Source organism: Cupressus sempervirens, chromosome 10 (assembly GCF_028749045.1).
Source record: "Cupressus sempervirens isolate cs-2001-9-10 chromosome 10, ASM2874904v1, whole genome shotgun sequence".
Lineage (NCBI taxonomy): Eukaryota > Viridiplantae > Streptophyta > Pinopsida > Cupressales > Cupressaceae > Cupressus > Cupressus sempervirens.
The window spans coordinates 340245181-340263769 of NC_143127.1; the positions used below are offsets into that span (position 1 = coordinate 340245181).

Below are 18589 nucleotides of genomic sequence, written 5' to 3' on the forward strand. Positions count from 1 at the left end.
GGTAGCCCCCACTTCATTGATATTTTCTACAATATACAAGCTCCCAATCTTGTCGCCTTTTGCAACTAACATGGATCCTTTTGTGACTTTCCATGAATTAGTTAGAGAAGTGACAAAACCTTGTGCAAATAGTTGACTTATGGAAATTAGATTTCTCTTTAGTTTTGGAACATGACGCACATCTTTTAATAGCCATTTAATGTCTCCTTTCAAAGATAATAAAATATCTACTTTCCCTATTATTTCACATGCCTTATTATCACCCAAGTATACTTCACTAAACTTACCTTCTTGATAATTGAGAAGTATTCCATTCATGAAGTGACGTGAAATGATGTGCTGGAATCCAAAACCCATGAGGCTGAAGTGGTTTTGATTGTAGATAAAATCAACACACTATCATCTTTGTCATAGATGGCATTGGCTTGACTTTCCTGCACTCGTTCTTGTGCTCTCTTATAACCTCTACAATCCTTTTTCACGTGATCACTTTTGCCACAAAACCAGTAGTCTCCTCCTTTCCTTTCCTTTGACTTTGAGCGCCTAGCTGATTTTGATCTTCTATGATGATTGTTCCTTCCTCTATTTTGGCTTCTTCCTCTATTTTTAGTGCTAACCACCATCAGAGCTTCACCAGATGAGGATTCCTTGTTGCTTCTCCGCATATCCTCACTAAGTAGAGTTGACATCACTTCATCATAGACCAACTTTTTGTTTGAGGAGTTAGAAGTACTAACTGGTGTAACAACAGGATCCCAGCTACCTAATGAACACAACAAGATGATAGCTTTAGATTCATCATCTTGTGTCATGCCAACAGAGGTTGCTTGGCATAGCAAGGTGTTCAAATCATTTATATGATTCGACATTGCAGTCCCATCTTTCATTTTCAACTTGTAGAGCTTCTTCATAATAAATATTTTAGTTGCAGCTGAGGCCATTTCATACATAGTTTGAAGTTTATCCCAAACTTCCTTTGTTGAAGATTCATTGTGAACATTGAATAAAAAATTCTATGATAAAGAAAGAAATATTGTTGCCTTTTCTTTATCATCGGTTTTAACCCAGTCTTCATCTGTCATTGCAGCTAGTTTCTTTTCCTTTCCATCAATTGCTACTGCTAGGTCTTGCTTGACCAACAATGAACGCATCTGAACTTTCCACAAACTGAAATTCTGTCCCGAGAATTTCTACACTCGCAAATCTTCCATGACTTTGGATTTTCAAACACCAAAATCAATTCCAGCATCTACGCCAAGCTTTGATACCAATTGTGAAGTTCGCTGAAAGTGCAAACTGGAAATGAACAGAACAAGCAAAAAAAAAGAGAAATGCAGACACACAATTTATCGTGGTTCACCACAAATTGTGGCTACGTCCACACTGTAGGGAAGATCTCTATTAATGTAAATAATTGAACTTTACATCACAACTATTGTTTCAGCTCTTCAAATACAATATGCAATGATCAACCTCCAAAACATATTTATAAAGTCTCAAAGGAAATGAAGAGACAAACAATTTGGAGGGAACAATAATAAAATGAGCATAATAAAAAGGTGACTGTTGGACTTCACATATGCACCCAACAGGTGTCTTCAAGGGGCAATATTGGAGTCACCTTCTCCATTTCTTTGAGAGGGTTCAAAGTTTACATGTTGGCTGTCGCAGGGTTATATGTCTTGTTTGAAAGGAAAAGGGACTCCTTGAGAATTCTTTAAATTTAATAACTAGTGGTTGTACCGAAAGTACAATAGTTATGCAATAGTTTTTAAAAATTGTAGCTCATATTTGGTGCTTCAAATCTCCCTAAACACGGACATTATCTGTTGGTTTTTAAGGCATATGATACTTATCTTATGGTTTTTATATCGGTCACACTTTAAACCATTGCTTTGTATTTGTTTCGTTTAGGAATTCATGCGTATTTTGTAGTAGACAGCCCTGTTTATTACCATTTTTTTTTCGCTTCCATTAACTCCACATTATGTCAAACAGTTTGCATAAACATCATTCGAAGTTATCTTCATGTGCTTATTATTAGTTTAGCTAAGGAAGTCTTGTATTTCTGATTTGCAATGCAATCGACCTCAGCTTGCTGTTCTGTCATCGGGAGTTTCAAATTGACAATATTTTACAACAAGAAATAGAACCTAATAATATTCTATTTAATTTCTTCAGTAAGAACAATACATAGATATAATTTCTGATCTTCATGAAAACAACATACCTATCCCTCAAAACTCCTTCCAGAAAACCCCAATCTGACCGGCATTAATGTTCTTGACCCCTGGGAAGAGCTTTAATCACCTTTAACATTTATAATTTGCCGTGAGATGAACAATCACTGTATAGAAATTTTTTTATACCCAGCAAAGAGTTCAATCGACTTTTCACTTGTCATGGAAATCTCTAACAAAGAGTTTAATCGACTCCTATTAACCTGTACGGCATCTTTTTGGAGACTCCTAATGCCCAGCATTGTGAGGCTCAATCATCATGGAAATCTTCTTATAATCAGTTGGTTTTCAGACTCGTCTATTTAATAACAATTGTATTTAATTTTTAATCTCACCATCACGCATAGTACTGTAAAATTTAATCTTTAGTGCACTCTATAACACTTCAAGGTTAAATTTACTTTTTTTTGGCACTGGCACGCACTGCATACATAATTTATGTATTGCCTGTAAAATTTAATATGTATTTGCAAACCAAACAATACCCGAGAAATGAGAATGCGTTCAGTTCCCCATTCTTCCAAACTTCTCCTTTACACAACCTGAGACATCTAAGTTGGCAAACAATCGTCAAAATTCCAAGGGATTCTTCAGCATAATGTCAAATGACCCTTTCAAATGCATGCAAATTTTTAATTAAAAGCTGCATTTGAGAAAGGACATTTTCATTAAATTAATTATAATGTCCTTATTAAATATGTTCATATTGAAAATATTTTTCTATTTAATTTTTTATGTTTAAAAAAAAATTATTTGGAATAATTAAGATAAGTCATTAACATATTGTCTTTTCAAATATTGTCATACAAAAATTAATTGTATTTGATCAATTCAAATGATAAACAAGTGCCACGTAGTGGCTTGTATTTGCCGTAGATTATATTAATTTTAATTAATTAGAATAATGAAGTAAACAATTGATAATATTAAATATAATTTTATTACTAATTGATTAATATTTGATATATATTTTAGATAAAAATTTAATATAAAAAATCTAAATTTCACATAAATGCAATGATACTATTATAGTTAATGAATTGTATTTTAGTATATTGATATATTAATACATTAATATTTTCTTGACTACAGATAACTAAACATTTATAAAATAAATAGTATTAAGATGTAGAAATTTTGGCCCTAGATAATCATAAAATTGTACTAGATTTTAGTCTAATAACAAAATATTTTAAGAAAGATATAATTATTTATATTATAATTTTACCATTTTTCACAAACACGATATTTAATTTATACATTAGTTAATTGTCATCTTTCACAAATTAAAGTATTTAAAATTTAATATAATCAAATATTAGAGTGACTGGTGATAAAATTAATATTTACAAACCCAAAACTATTTATTTCCATACAATGTTAATTTTTTAAGTGAATGCTAAAATTCTGGGTAGTGCTTCCAGAAAAATCGCTCTTATAAGATCCCAAATATAAGAGCCAATCAAGTTCACATAAAATATTTTAAAGAAATTTAGACCCCAAATATAAGAGCCAATTAAGTTCACGTAAAATATTTTAAAGAAATTTAGATGCTAAAAAAATTGTATATAAACAATCCAAAAATCAAAACTTAAAATTAGAAGGAAAAAATATTAGATCTAATTAATTGGTTGAGATGTAAAAAATTAATCACTAGTAGATATGTTGAACTGATTACAATAGTATGAGCCTACGGCAAATACAATAATGGTAAACAAAGTTAATTGGATATCTCCTTATAATTTTACATTGTTTCTAAGTTTCTTGGAAGACACACCAAACATCAAAAATCTCTCCCAAAAGTAACACATGAGAAAGTAACATGAGTCTTCTAGACCATCTTAGCCAACTAAAAATATCAAATAACACCTTAGACAAGATTAAACACCCACTGAAAAAGTCATAATAGATCTCAGTGCAAGAGAAGCCTAAAATGATTGCACATGTTTGTCATCATATCTTCCACTTCATTGTCTACTTAAGACTCTTTCACCAGGAATTATCCAAAAACAGCTTATATGGCACTTGTGATATTGCTGTCAGGATTTAACCGTGTAATTTTTGAGTCAAACTCATTTTTTCTTGGCTTAATTGTAATTAATGGAACCAGGGACACCATATTGAGGAGGAGAATGCGAGACTTCACCTGAAGGTATCTGTTTTCTCGAATTGGCGTCTGTATTTCGTTGTGGTCTAGTTCTTCTGGTTGATTATAACGAAAGACAGCGTACAGGTTCAACAGTTGACAGAGCGCTCCAATTCGGAGAATAATACTGCAGTGGAATTCTTGTTGATTGAGCCTCCTTCGGAAACTCCTGATCATCCTCAGACTTCTGAAAGTATATATACACAACACAAAACAAGCAAAACAAGCATTATTCAACACAATGAGGCTTCAGACACTTCATTAGAATTGGGGTAAGCTATTTACACGTTTTATATTATGTTTGATAGGAATCATTGGCCATTATTGAAATGTTGATAAGATAATTACAACACAGGTTGTCCATCTGATGCCTGGTTTGGTATTCCCTCACGAAACACGGCATACACTCGTTAGTAACGCTTCTGATTCAATCATATCTCTTGTTGATTGATAACTGATTATGAAGCTGATTGAATCGTTTTTATATACTTGTTTTCGAAGGTGAATGGTAACATAATTTGCCACAAATATTAAAACTATAATATACTTAAATCTTTAATTTTAATTCTGATTTTATCATATGATAAAACAAGGATACGGTATTTCCGTGGCAAAGATTCCCATATATCTGATTTCTTATTCATTCGTACAGAGCAAAATTTTCATATAAATGGGCTCTCGTTACAAATGTGACTGTTCTCTGGAACAAATGGCAGATGCTTAGACTGTGTCTTTTATTTCAGTATGTTTCAAATGCTGTCCTATCTCTTTTGGCGCTGTTTTCATTATGTTGTATCTCTGGACACTGCTATTACTGGATTGCTGTATTTTTCTGTCAATTGGAGGTTGTGTCGGACTTCTGTCGGACTGTGCTGGGGTTGGAATCCAGTGTAATTATATATGAACAGGTCATTTTGTGATTGTGAATTCTTATTCTCATGGTTTTAAGCTATGACTCTTGTTCTCGGGTATGAGTATGAAATATGAATGTGGGCAAGTAGCAATATTATGGATTAAAATGTTTATGATTAAAGGAAAATTGTTTTAACAAAGATCAGAAATCCAAGTCTTCGTAACTAAACCAAAAATAAACATATACACGCTTTACCGGACTATAATTTTTTTTTCCTTTTTTAAAATTTCAGGGTTCATGAAATAGACCTTAACTATGCTATCAATAGGGGTGATACTCTTATCTTACCACCTTCTTAATATCTTAACAGGTTAGTATTGGATGTGAAGTTTAACTGTTATGTCTGTTCGTTTCTTCTTATTAGTCTCTTTGTCTTGTATTGAACAGTAATGTACAAATATGGAGGCAAAGCCCTGTGTATTCAAGCTACAAGCTATTATGACTGAATAAAATAGCTGCTCTGCTCTCAGTATAGATGTAGCCATAAATTGTAGTGAACTACAATAAATTGTCTCTCTTTTCTCATTTTTGTAATTGATTTCTAATTTTAACAGTCCCAACATAAAAGCCTTTTCAGTCTTCTCACTGGTATCATCTGAATCCTCAACACTGTACCTATATAACACTAACAGATGACGAAGCAGAGTTATCCTTATACATTACTTGTAAAGCCTCTTCTTGTTCAATCAGTTTCTTTAAGACCCTTGGTCATATTATCCGTGACCATTTTACTAACTGCAATTTCAGCTCTTAGCTTATCCCGAATCACCCTCAAAGAGTCTTCAAGCTTGTTAATAGACTACTCATGGTCTTCACTCAAATCGCTATTACCCTTGGCTAAAGTTTCGTCACTTGCTATGATGTTATCAAGACTCTGGTTTGAAGGAGAAGATTTGTCATTCAATCCATTTATTTCGGCTACTACCCATGGAAATATAGAATCGTAGGTTTCCATCATATTTTTGACATTTTTATTTATATTAGGATTTTCCAAGAACCTATGAACCCCTCTTAATTGCATTATCTTTCTCCATGTCAATAGGGATGTCCATGTAAATTACCATATCTATATCTTTATGGAAATTGGAATTTGAAACTCTTGATTTGGAATTCTAGAATTTGAAATCTAAATTTCAGTTTTTCAAAATTTGGTTTGGACCATTTGGTTGATCAAGATTTCATTATCAGAATACACATTCCTTGTTTGATTATACATTTATGAGATTAGAATACCAACCAAAATAAACATAGATGAAATATATTTTCAATATATTATTACAATAACATAATAATAAATTCCATAATAAAAAAGAAACGAAAGACTTTGATGAAGCAGAGAAATTTCCATTCATTACAGTACAATGAAATCGAGCAGGAATCAATTAAATTTATTTACATTGAAATCAAGCGGGTTAGATGTTTTGCTATTTATATAAGTTATTTATTGAAAATTGCCTTTGCCTAACAGACAATAACACCTTTTCGCACAAAATACATTCAACCATTCTTACGAGTGGTAGTCTAATGTTCATCGTCATGCCTGAAAGCGACATAAAATTAATAGAAAGACAGACTAAATTACACGTGCCTTTCTGAATTTCATTATATCTTTATATCTTTATATCTTCATTACAATTTGGTGTTTTTCTATATGCCTAGGATTATGGATTATGTGGATTATTCTTGGACAGATTTTGTCCAAATTGACCAAAGTGTGCAATACGGTGATGTCAACTTTATTAAGAAATATTCACAAAATTGTTTTGACCGGGGATTTCAAAAAACTTTTGAGAAAATAAAATCATTTTGACCATGCGTATAATCGACAATGGTAAAAAGGGGCAATGAAGAATTTGATACGCTGTAGAAGTGTTCAATTTGATCGCAGAAATAGTCACGGAGTCTTTTGGAACTGTTTGTTATTCGTTTTCTTTGCATGATTTGGTTGTCTGTAAAGGGGCTAGATGCATCCATTTTCAAAGACTAAAATTAACTTCTTTCTAGGGATGTCATTCAGTGTAATAGCTTGCTCAGAAATGGCAAAATCAGAGAATATTTCTTCTGTTGAACACCTGTGGAGGGATATGAACTCTCTTTTTGTTTAGTGTATTTGTTGTTTCGCGACGATCGAGTACAGTGTCAAACATAGCAACGTGAGCAATAGGTTAGGTGGACCTCAAAAGTTTTTCATTTCAATTCATATGTAATTCAAATTTTTGGTAAATTGGAATTAAAATGGGAATTGGAGCAATATGTAATCCAAGTTTTTGGTAAATTGGAATTAAAATGGGCGTTGGAGCAATTCCACCTATTCAGATGGAAGACCAAATTATGGATTTGAACGTAAATGGGGAATCCAAATACTAATTTTTTCAATTCTAGTTCTTATTTTGTGCACATAAACAACAGATTATGAATATTTAGAAATTACAAATGTCAATTTTGGTTCAAATCCATGAACCAAATAGGCCCTAAGAAGGAGGAATAAGTGAACTAGGGTTTGATTTAGCATTAGGCTTTAAGATAGGACGACTTCCTCGTATTCCTAGCATAGAGTATTTTGGAAGTGTCTATCTAGTTGACAAAATTGTTGTGATTAGGCATTTATTTATTATATAATATTACATTAAAATCACAAATGAAGTGTTTTACAATTTTAAATGATTGATAAATTACAATAAAATGTCATTATGTTCACTGCATAGCCATTTTGGTGGCTCAAAGGGTTTTTTGTTTCATTTGGTTTTATGAAAAGATAAAACTAGCTTTCTCATTTTCTTTGACAACAACACTAGGCTCTAAACAATCAAAAGCATTATTATTTGATGATGTGTAGCTAGAGTCATCACCATAAGAGATAGCAACTTTTTTATGAGTAAAGAAGGTAGATGAGGGATGTTTCCTTTTATTCGAATCAACTCTTGATATGAGGAAGTTGCCCCATAATGTACCTTTAAAAATTCTTCTTAAATAAAATTATCGTTTAAGATGGAGTGTTTCTCCCTAAATGCAAAGCCCTAACATATTCCATAACAAGTAAAATCAACCTTCTCATGAAGAAGAAGGGGAAATAAAATTGCTTGAGCATGTAGACTATAATTTATAAATGGAAACAAATAGAACAAAAAGGAAATGCACTTGTTGTGCATTAAATGGTTAAGGATAACAAAATGAAAGTTAAAAATATTACAAAGTTTATAAATGAAGGTGAGATAATGCACAATTACCTTAGAAATATCTGCTTATGAACCTTTTAAGGGAATGTCTATGACAACCCTCACTAGTATTATTTTCTACATTGTCTCTTTCACAATGCTAAAAAAAATCCACTACTTCATTGACACACTTCTTATCTATGTAAAACTTCCTACCCTCTACTAGTGGGCATGAGATCTTTGCAATTAAAGAAAAGAAAAAAAGATTTTGCATGAACATGTACAGACAATGATTTATAAACAAAAACAAATAGAACAAAAAGGAAATGCACTTGTTGTGCATAAAATGGTTAAGGATAACAAAATGAAAGATAAAAGTACTACAAAATTTATAAACGAGGGTGAGATAATGCATAATTACCTCAACAACATTTGCTCATGGTCTTTTAAGGGAATATCAATGATAATCCTCACCAATATTATTTTCTACATTGTCTCTTTCAGCATGCTAAGATAAGATAAGTGGACAATTATTATTATTTTATTGAAGATTACAAATTAATGTTGGGTATGTTTAAAGAATATAAAATCTACCACATGTTGCAAGAAGCTAACTATGTCGCAAGAAGGCTAGTGAATATTGACATTAAATTTTAAACAAATGATGAATTAGGATATTAACAACAATATCCCTATATCATGCATAATGATCTTGGAAAGGATGATGTCATAGATGCCTTACTTCTTATGAAATGGTTGAGTATTTTGGAAGTGACAATTTTGGTGTTTTGATTTACTTACCCAATTTTCAAGAGTATGGATGCTTATTCTTATGGAAGAATGGGGGACCATAATAAAATAGAACCTATTGTTTGTGACAAAAAAAAATGGACTCAATCTAGAGTGAGATTTTGGTGGGAGGCCTAAATGGCTATACGGAAAGGCTTCATGGGGTTGATGTATAGGCCACCAAAACATTTATTGAAGGATGGAAGGAGGGTACTCTTAGAGTATATGCCATTGAATCATAAATCAATAAAACATTAATTGCAAATATCTCATGCCCACTAGTAGAGGGTAGGAAGTTTTACATAGATAAGAAGTGTGTCAATGAAATTGTGGAATTTTTTTTAGCATGCTGAAAGAGACAATGTAGAAAATAATACTGGTGAGGATTATCATTAATATTCCCCTAAAATACCATGAGCAAATGTGTTGAAGTAATTATGCATTATCTCACCCTCGTTTATAAATTTTGTAGTACTTTTATCTTTCATTTTGTTATCCTTAACCATTTTGTGAGAATGAAGGACCCTTAGTCCTTACCTTGTCTTTCTTTCTTCTTGTTGCTTTGTTCCTTTTCAGTCACCGTTTGGTGCCTACCTTGGCTAGCTCTTCTATTTGTATGCTCAGTCCCATAAACCGTTTTGGTTTTTCATGGACATTAATAATTTTATCTTATCTTATCTTATCTTATCTACCTTGTGGGACATTTTCATTTAAACCATCATCAATGTTAATATATGCATTTTTAACCATACCTTTATCATCCCCCTATCCTTAACTATTTTCATTCCAATATAGATCTATTGGAAATATGAGAGGAGTAACTAAGAGGGGAGGGGTGAATCAATTACCACTAAAATAAATCTTGAATCCCTTTGATGTCAATATAGATCAAAATCAAACTCTGTTAGACCTCAGTAACACACAAAAAAAATGTTGTAACTTGGTAAACACTGAAATAGCTCGGTAAATGCTTAACATGAAAATCTTCAAGATATTATCTGAGGTTAATCTTACTTAACTTAATTGCAAACACATAAGAAAAATAGCATGAACACAGTTGACACCAAGATTTAACAGGGAAACCCAATTTGGGAAAAATCACCAATTGCAACTAGTTACTAATTTTCACTCTTCTGAAGTAAGCCCTATTAGGAGCTAACCTTGTTAAAAGTTACAAAATACATTGTTATGCGTGACCCTGTTAGAGGATTTAATCACCCTATTAGGAGTGGACTTGTTAGAGGTATTTAGACAATTCAATAGAAATGCCACCTTGTTAGAAGATTTACAAATAGTTGTTAAGCCAAATCTATTAAGAGATTTAGATCATTGTTTCAATGGTTAGAGAGTAACAATGAGATGACTCGATTTTTGATTCAACTAAATTACTAATTACAGATCTGAATTCTAGTTTGTACACTTGATCCTTCCTAATCAAATGTATCTTTGCATCTCAATAAGGATCTTCTGCTTATCCTTCTAATTTGCTTCCTCTTAGCATCATCAAATCTTCAATTATGTTCCATACATTCAATCCTCTTCTTGACCATATATTTATATCATACATATTGTCAAGTCAGCTTAAATACAACTTAGAATAATTAATATTCATCTTCTCAGATGACTAGAACCAACAGACAATTCAATTAAGCTCAATATGCCAAAACAAAAAAATCCTTCATTAGCTGATCCTACTTAGTAGATACTAGCTCAAAATGATTTTTCTGTGTTAACCAGGTGAACTTAGTTAACACTGCATATTCAAAAAGTTCCTTTGGTAACCAAGTGAGCTCAATTAACACTGGTTCCATCCAACATTTCCCTTGTTAACTGAGTGAGCTCGATTAACACTCAACTTTTGCAAACTTTCCTTTATCACCTGAGTGAACTCAATAGACACTATCTTCTAAACTAGGCAAAGTCTAGAATGCTCAACAGACACAGAAAACTATCTTCAATGCCCGAGTGAGCTCAACATACACTGATTGTCAATGATATGACATTTTGTGTAACATCAAAGACAATACACAATTAATCAATTGTTTCCAACAAGATGGACCACATAAGCATCAACATAGTAGTTTGTCTAAGTAACATTATGGATTGAATTTTTTTTATTCAATTAGTAGGAGAAGGGCCTTAATCCTAGATATTATAACTTAACACATGAAAACATAGACTCAAGCGTTAAACCCTACAACAAAATCCTAATAAAAAATCTAAATCACATCAAAAACAATGTATTCACATGCCTATTGAACTATCCCTTTATTCTATAGAGTTTTTAACATAATAAAATACATAACAATATGAGACTTTGAAACAATATAATTAACCAATGAAATAGTTTTAGTCCAAAGGACATGGGTATTAGAAAATAATAGCCAATTCTTTATGGTCAAAGCTAAAAAAATCATAATAACTATCATCATATTAATTTTGAAATTAAGGTCACTAACCTCATCTATTGGCATCTTTAACCTCATCCTTCTTTGAGATGATGTTCCAATTCTTTGACAAATATTTGAGGGTTGTTGTCTAGTCTTAGTCATCCTCATCAATCACATGTTCTTCCTTGTATTCATCTCCTCCCTCTTGCTTCTAACTCTTCTTCTTGTCCTTTCTTTTGATTATATTTTCCCCATTAACCACTACAAACATAGCTTTTTTCATTATTCTGCCAATAATCCTTTATAGGTTATAACAATTATTTAGTTTTCTTAGTGATGAAGGTACGCTCTGATACCATTGACAAAGGGCCACACCACCCTTACCAACTCATGACAAAGAATGCAACAAGATCTCTCAAGATACAATCTCTATGTCAGACTCAACCAAGTGATCATGAAAACCAACATCTGTCCCAACATCAACAACATTAGGAATATCTTTAGCAACAACCTCTAGTTGCTCTGCAGGTTCTGCATCAGGCTCCACAAACTGATCAGCAAAACCAACCTCTTCCACCTTGACCTTCTTAGCTTTAGCATCCAACCGAGCAAACATCTTAGAAAAATTCCTCTCCACTATATCATGGATTTTCGTAATCATCTTAGGGTCCAATCCTCTTGGAGCCATCTCCCAAGATTTTCGTAAACCCTCTGCAACAAATCCTTCCCACGCTCCTTGTGACAACCTCAAATTGTTTGCAAGTCAGATCGCAACCTGCCACCTTGCACGAATAATTAGGAACCACATCACAAGTCTAGGACAATGGATTTGCAATCCACTAGCTTTGATAAACTTTGCCCAACCAAGGTCCTGGTACAAACTGCCTCACACTTCGGCGATCTGCTTGTACACTCAAGATCTCCTACTCTGATACCACTTGATGAAGGTACGCTCTGATACCACTGATAAAGGTACGCTCTGATACCACTGACAAAGGGCCACACCACCCTTACCAACTCATGATAAAGAATGCAACAAGATCTCTCAAGATCCAATCCAAACCCAAGCTAGCCCAGATCCACACTCTGGTAGAAACCTCTGAGATCTCAACTTGTGCTCGCAAGCCACCAAGCAACCTCCTTGTTTCTAAACCGCAACCACTAGCTCTTCTTCAACTTTATCCAAGATCCAAGTGTAAACTGCCTCACATTCGGCGCTCTGTCTACACACTCACAAATCCATCACAATCCTGCTGTAAACTGCCTCACATTCGGCGCTCTGTTCACAGACTTAGGAAAACTCACTCTTCACTTCCTCCTTCTCTTTCACACCTTCCAAGCTTTCCAAGCTTCACCTTCCACAACTTTCACCTTTCCAAGCTACTCCTTGAGCTTCCACTTCTCAAGCTTCTCCTTGAGCTTTCACCTTCTTCTCGAGCTTCTACTCCTCAAGCTTCCCCTTGAGCTTTCACTTGAGCTTGATTAGAAATTCTCATATGCCTTGCTTAAATAGGCACTTACCACCCCTTGCATGACTTATCCACAACCTTCTAGAATTCCTCCACAACCTTCTACAACTTCCACAACCTTCTACATCTTCCACAACCTTCTACAACTTCCAAAACTTTCTACAATATTCATAACTTTCTAGAATTCTTTCCACACACCTCGATAAATGAAATGACAACTATTTATTTTTTTATTTTTTCTTATTATGCCACCTATGCACCTCGAAAATAGAAATCCTCTTTTTCTTTCTTTTCTCCTTTTTCCCCTTTTTTATTTTTTATTATTTTTTCTCTAATTTTCGTCACTTTCTCTCTCCTCCACAAATTTTTTTTTTTTTTTGTTTAATTTTTTTTTTTTCAACTTTTTTTTTCCCCAATAATTTTCCCATGCAAGATGCTCCTGCATCACTTAGAAAAGTAACAATCTCCTCTACTTGGATGATTTTTTTTTCTAAATATTGTCAATTTATTCATATGGGTTAGGAGAGATTTATTTCTCCTTAGGAATGTTGGGGACAAGGGGAGCCTCTTCATCAACCATATCCTTATTAGAAACAAGGGATGCATAAGCATGGTCCAAAACCTCTTCATAATCATCCAAATTGATAGAGATGTCAATAGATTTTTCTTCCTTGCCACCTTTATATCCATCATCCTTAGAGTTATCTAAGGATTCCTTTTGCTCTAACTCATACTCAAAGTTAGTTCCAGGGATAGTTTTATTTTTTATATTTTCACCTTTGAGTTCCCTTTTAAGCAATTGTGTGAAAAAAAATCCTTGGAACTCATATCATGTTCCTAATCTTCACAAGTTTCTTGGAATAAAATGTTGATCTTGAAGCATCAATTTATGTTATATTTGACATTTAGTAGAGAAATGTAGAGCTTCAAAGTCTTTTTTTTATTAAGCTAGAAAATAGTTATATTTGTCAACACAAAAGATAGATGATGGTCACATTGGTAATTAGATCATAGCTAACATGGTTAAAAATAAATAAAATTTATTTTCTTCTAATAATAAGGTGTTTTGAATTTTATGGTATTTCAGGATGATAGTTATTTCAAATAAAAAATTCTTATTCCTATTCATAACAAGATGTTTCCTTGTTCATTTCTATTATAGGCTCATTTGAGAGTTCTTATAATATATGTTTTTATTTTTTATGGGTGGTTGTTTGCTAGTTATATTCAAGAAGTATGTGTCTTTGAAGAGCTATTTGGCGGAAATTATTATTATTATAGAGGATGACTAAAAATTCTTCATTAATAGATATGTTGAAAAAGTGGTTGCTTGTCATGCACCTTAATAATTATCTCATGAATTCTAATACCATTATAACAAGATAGATCTCAAGCAGAAGGAAATAGGGCTCATAATAGATAAATATATAGTTGTTGTGTGTGTGTGTGTGTGTGTGTGTGTGTGTGTGTGTGTGTGTGTGTGAGAGAGAGAGAGAGAGGGTGGGGGGGAGGGAAGGAGAAAGATGAAATGGATATCAAGCAAGATAATTATCACTTAGAATAGAAAAAGTAGGTGATGGTGCATGAGAGAGAGAATGGGAAAATGGTGAGAGACATGAGGTGGACATAGATTATAATTATGTGAAAAGATTATGAGAGGGGGAGAGATGTGAAAAATAAAGAAGGGGGAGATGGAGAGAGATGAGATAGACCTCAAGCTAGGGCTTATATTAGATTTTAAAAAATTGTGATGAGGAAGGTGGGGAAAGAAAATGAGAGAGAAAGTAGTTATAGGGGGACATGTGAGAGATAAAGTGCAAGAGTGGTGAGAGGTTGATAGACATTAGGTATAAATTGAGGGTAAATAGAGAGTAATAAATGTTGAGAAGAGATAGGGAGATAGTGAACTAGGATAACTAGAGGGAGAAATGTGTGTGTGAGAGTGTGTGTGCATGTGACATAGACATAGGGGGGCACATGTTAATAAGCATGAGAGAGTAGGGTAATTAGGGGATATATATCCTAGAGAGAGTTAGAGAAAGGAGAGAGGGTTAGCCACATGAGGAATAAGTTTATGGTAATGTGTGTGTGTGTGTGTGTGTGTGTGTGTGTGTGTGAGAGAGAGAGAGAGAGAGAGAGGAAATAGGAATAGAGTAAGATACATGATGTAGAAATAGATTATAGTTGGGGGAAGATATATTGTATCAGAGGAAAGAATGGGAAAAACAAGAATGAATGATACATGGGGCAAAGAAAGAAGGGCAGAGGGAGAGGTATGAGATAGAGCTCAATGAGGAGGATAATTAGGGCTGAGAGAGAGAGAGAGAGAGAGAGAGAGAGAGAGAGAGAAATATAGTAATGGAAAAGGTAGGAAGAGAGAGAATAATAGAGATAGTAATAATAGGTGGTTGTGTGAGAGATATAGTGAGAGAATAGTGAGAGGTTGATAGATATAAGATAGAGATTGAGGGTGAATAGAGAGAAATATATGGTGAGAGGAGAGTGGGAGATAATTAAATAGGGCCATTAGCAGGAGATTGCAATAAAAGGACATGTTACTTTTTTTTGCCTATTAATTATTTTTTGGGTAAATTTTCTCAAAGTGAGTATCGTTCACCTGAGATCCACTAACTATAGAATTTTTAAATCAAAATAATACATCTTTATACTTTTCTTCATAAATATTCAAGATATATTTTTAATATATCTTTATGAAGAGGATTTTAAAAGATGAGAATAGCAGCAGCAACAGAGTACTATTTGGTATTCTTGGAACTTAGATTTTTTTATCTATGTTGCCATCAGTGCTAAAGGGGGAGATTGTTAGCATTAATTTTGATGATACTACATTGGGGGAGTATCTTAAGCATTGGAGAGAATTGACATGTTGCATTCATGATTGTGTTTTTCATTGATGTTAACATAGTAGTAGTTTTGTGAAGACTAATAGAGTAGCAGATAGAGATCTTAGTTGTATGGACAATGTTTTGATTTTTTGGTATTTTTTTTCGTGGACATATTCAATATAGTGTCCTAATGTGAAGGTTCAATGTGCAACATGTAAGTCAAAGACATGTGAAAGTTGTACCTAATTTACAAAGAGCAAAATAGAGACAGAGTACCTGAGGAGTGGTTTCTAATGTTTGCATTATATCCTATGATAGTGATATAATATGTTGATGCACAGTTAGCCAATAATAGAGGAAAGTTTGATGGTGACGGAAAAAATTGCACAGGTCCTAAAGTCATATGTGTGAAGTTTTATATATACTTTGAGCCAACAATACTATTATAATTATAATTAATTAATTATCTTATTATAATTAATTAGGAAAGTGATGCAGTGCAAGGCAAGAGAATCTCAAATGGAGATGTCCTAGCCCCTAGAAAATAACCACACATCAAAATATAAATAAAAACTTGATATTTGATACCAATTTGCAACTCTTTATTCATAAAATAACTGATTACATGCAATACATTGGGTTGTAATGCCTTCCCGGTTATGGCCAAATACAAAGAAATTACAATAGTTCTTAAAAATCCCTCAAGATCCAACTCAAATCCTAAATAACCCAAATCTATAACAAAATAATAATCTAGTAGAAACTTCCAAGATCTCAAATTGTGCTTGCAAGCCACCAAGCAACCTCCTTGTTTCTAAACAACAACCTCTAGCTCTTCTCTAAATGTGCTGTTCTAGATTCCAACTTAAATATTTTATCTATAGCTCCCACTCTGAACTAAATTTCATTATCCTTCTTAATTACCTAAGACACTACCCAAGCCCTTCTTAAATAACTAGCTAAGCCACAAGTTAGCTAGTCAAGCATTTAATTACAATATAGGTCCACCTTGGAAGAGTAAACCAAAACTCTAATAAACATGAACAAAAATAAATATAGAGTTATAATTAGGTGCACACATGACCCAATAACATGTCCCTCTCTTAACAAGATCTCATTTCCTCACACAAAACTAAACAAGATGAAAACTCCACCTGTTTCACACAAAATTGTCCAAAAATTGATACCCGAGAAAAATCACGATGTCTCCTAACTTTGATTGAATTAGAACTTGTGCTTCAAACAAAAGGTATTAATTTAGGTCCTCTAAAATCCCTTAAGTGCACAAAGGCTGACTCCTCAAAGAGAATTGTGCATCCATCCCAATAGTCATACACAGAAACCCATCGTGAAACTGGCACAAAATTGATGTGTTTGAAAAATGACCATACCTCCCAAACCATGAAAAGAATAAAACCACCAAAATCCAAGCTCAATGATCCTGCATCAGACTCCCCAAGTAAATAGAAAAGTATGTCCCATATTTTGATGTCCAAAGAAAGATCTACAACCAACTTTATCTTTACCAAAGGCTTCCTCTTCATCAAAGTCAATAGAAAATATATTTGAAAATCAACCATGTATGCTTCACCCAATAAAAAATAAGAATCAAATGAATCTCAAAAACCCAATCAGCATGCTAACTCCCAAGAACAAATTGAACATAATGCTTCACCAAGAATCTCTACAACTGATCACAACCAGAAACAACAATATCCTTAAACATATACTCCATGTTAGCAACATCTTGTAACTCCAAAGTAAAGTTAAAAACATGTAAGTTCAAATCCCCAATAAGAACAACATGTAAATCCTCAACCATATCAACCACAATTAATTTAGGAACATATAGATCCATAGTATCATGTAGATCCAAAACCAAATCAGAACCTAGTGAATCCACACCAACAACAACAAACTCCACATCAGAAGAAATATGTAGATCTCCATCAACACATGCCAAACCAAAATCTCATTGCTCACAACAAGATAATCTTCAAGATCTAACTCATCACCAATAGCAACCCAATTATCCACAACTAAGTGCCCTGTAATTTCCATGTCAAACTCAACCAATTGATCATGAAAACCAATCTCCATCCCAGCATCAACAAGGTTAGGAATATCCTCAACAATAGCCTCAAGTTTCTATATAGGTTTCATATTAGACTCCACAAACTGATCAATAAAACCAATTTCCACCTCAACCTTGTTATGTCATCTTCTTTCTTGAACAAGTCTACTAATTGGCCAGACAACTCTCTTTTAGATCGGTAGACTCTAACCCCACAACCATCTATAGAATGCCTCCCTCACCCTATCCTTCTCTTGATCAATAAAACTAGCTTCAAACCATGTATACACCTCCTTAACTCAATTAGCCAAACTAGCTTCAAATTGAATAGACATCTTAGCAAACCACCTCTCCACCACATCATAGAAATTCATAATCATCTGAAGGTCCAATCCTCTCAAAGCCATCTCCCAAGATCTTCAAAAACCCTCTACAAAAAATCCTTCTCATGCTCCTTGTGATAAACCTCAAATTTTTTGCAAGTTAGATCGCAACCTACCACCTTGCATGAACAATCAGGAACCAAATCACAAGTCTAGGAACATAGATCTACAATCCACAAACTAT

The 18589-nt window shown here is 33.4% G+C and overlaps 1 pseudogene across 1 annotated transcript in view; it reads left to right on the top strand.

The window, feature by feature from the left end:
- The window catches only part of LOC149533978 (MADS-box transcription factor 22-like), a 165641-nt pseudogene extending 160335 nt beyond the window's left edge, over positions 1-5306 (top strand). Inside the window, exons 6-8 of the transcript XR_016357494.1 lie at positions 4351-4392; positions 4474-4673; positions 5039-5306. The product of XR_016357494.1 is annotated as an MADS-box transcription factor 22-like (transcript). The remainder of the gene's footprint in view (positions 1-4350; positions 4393-4473; positions 4674-5038) is intronic.
- Positions 5307-18589: the final 13283 nt, after the last annotated feature.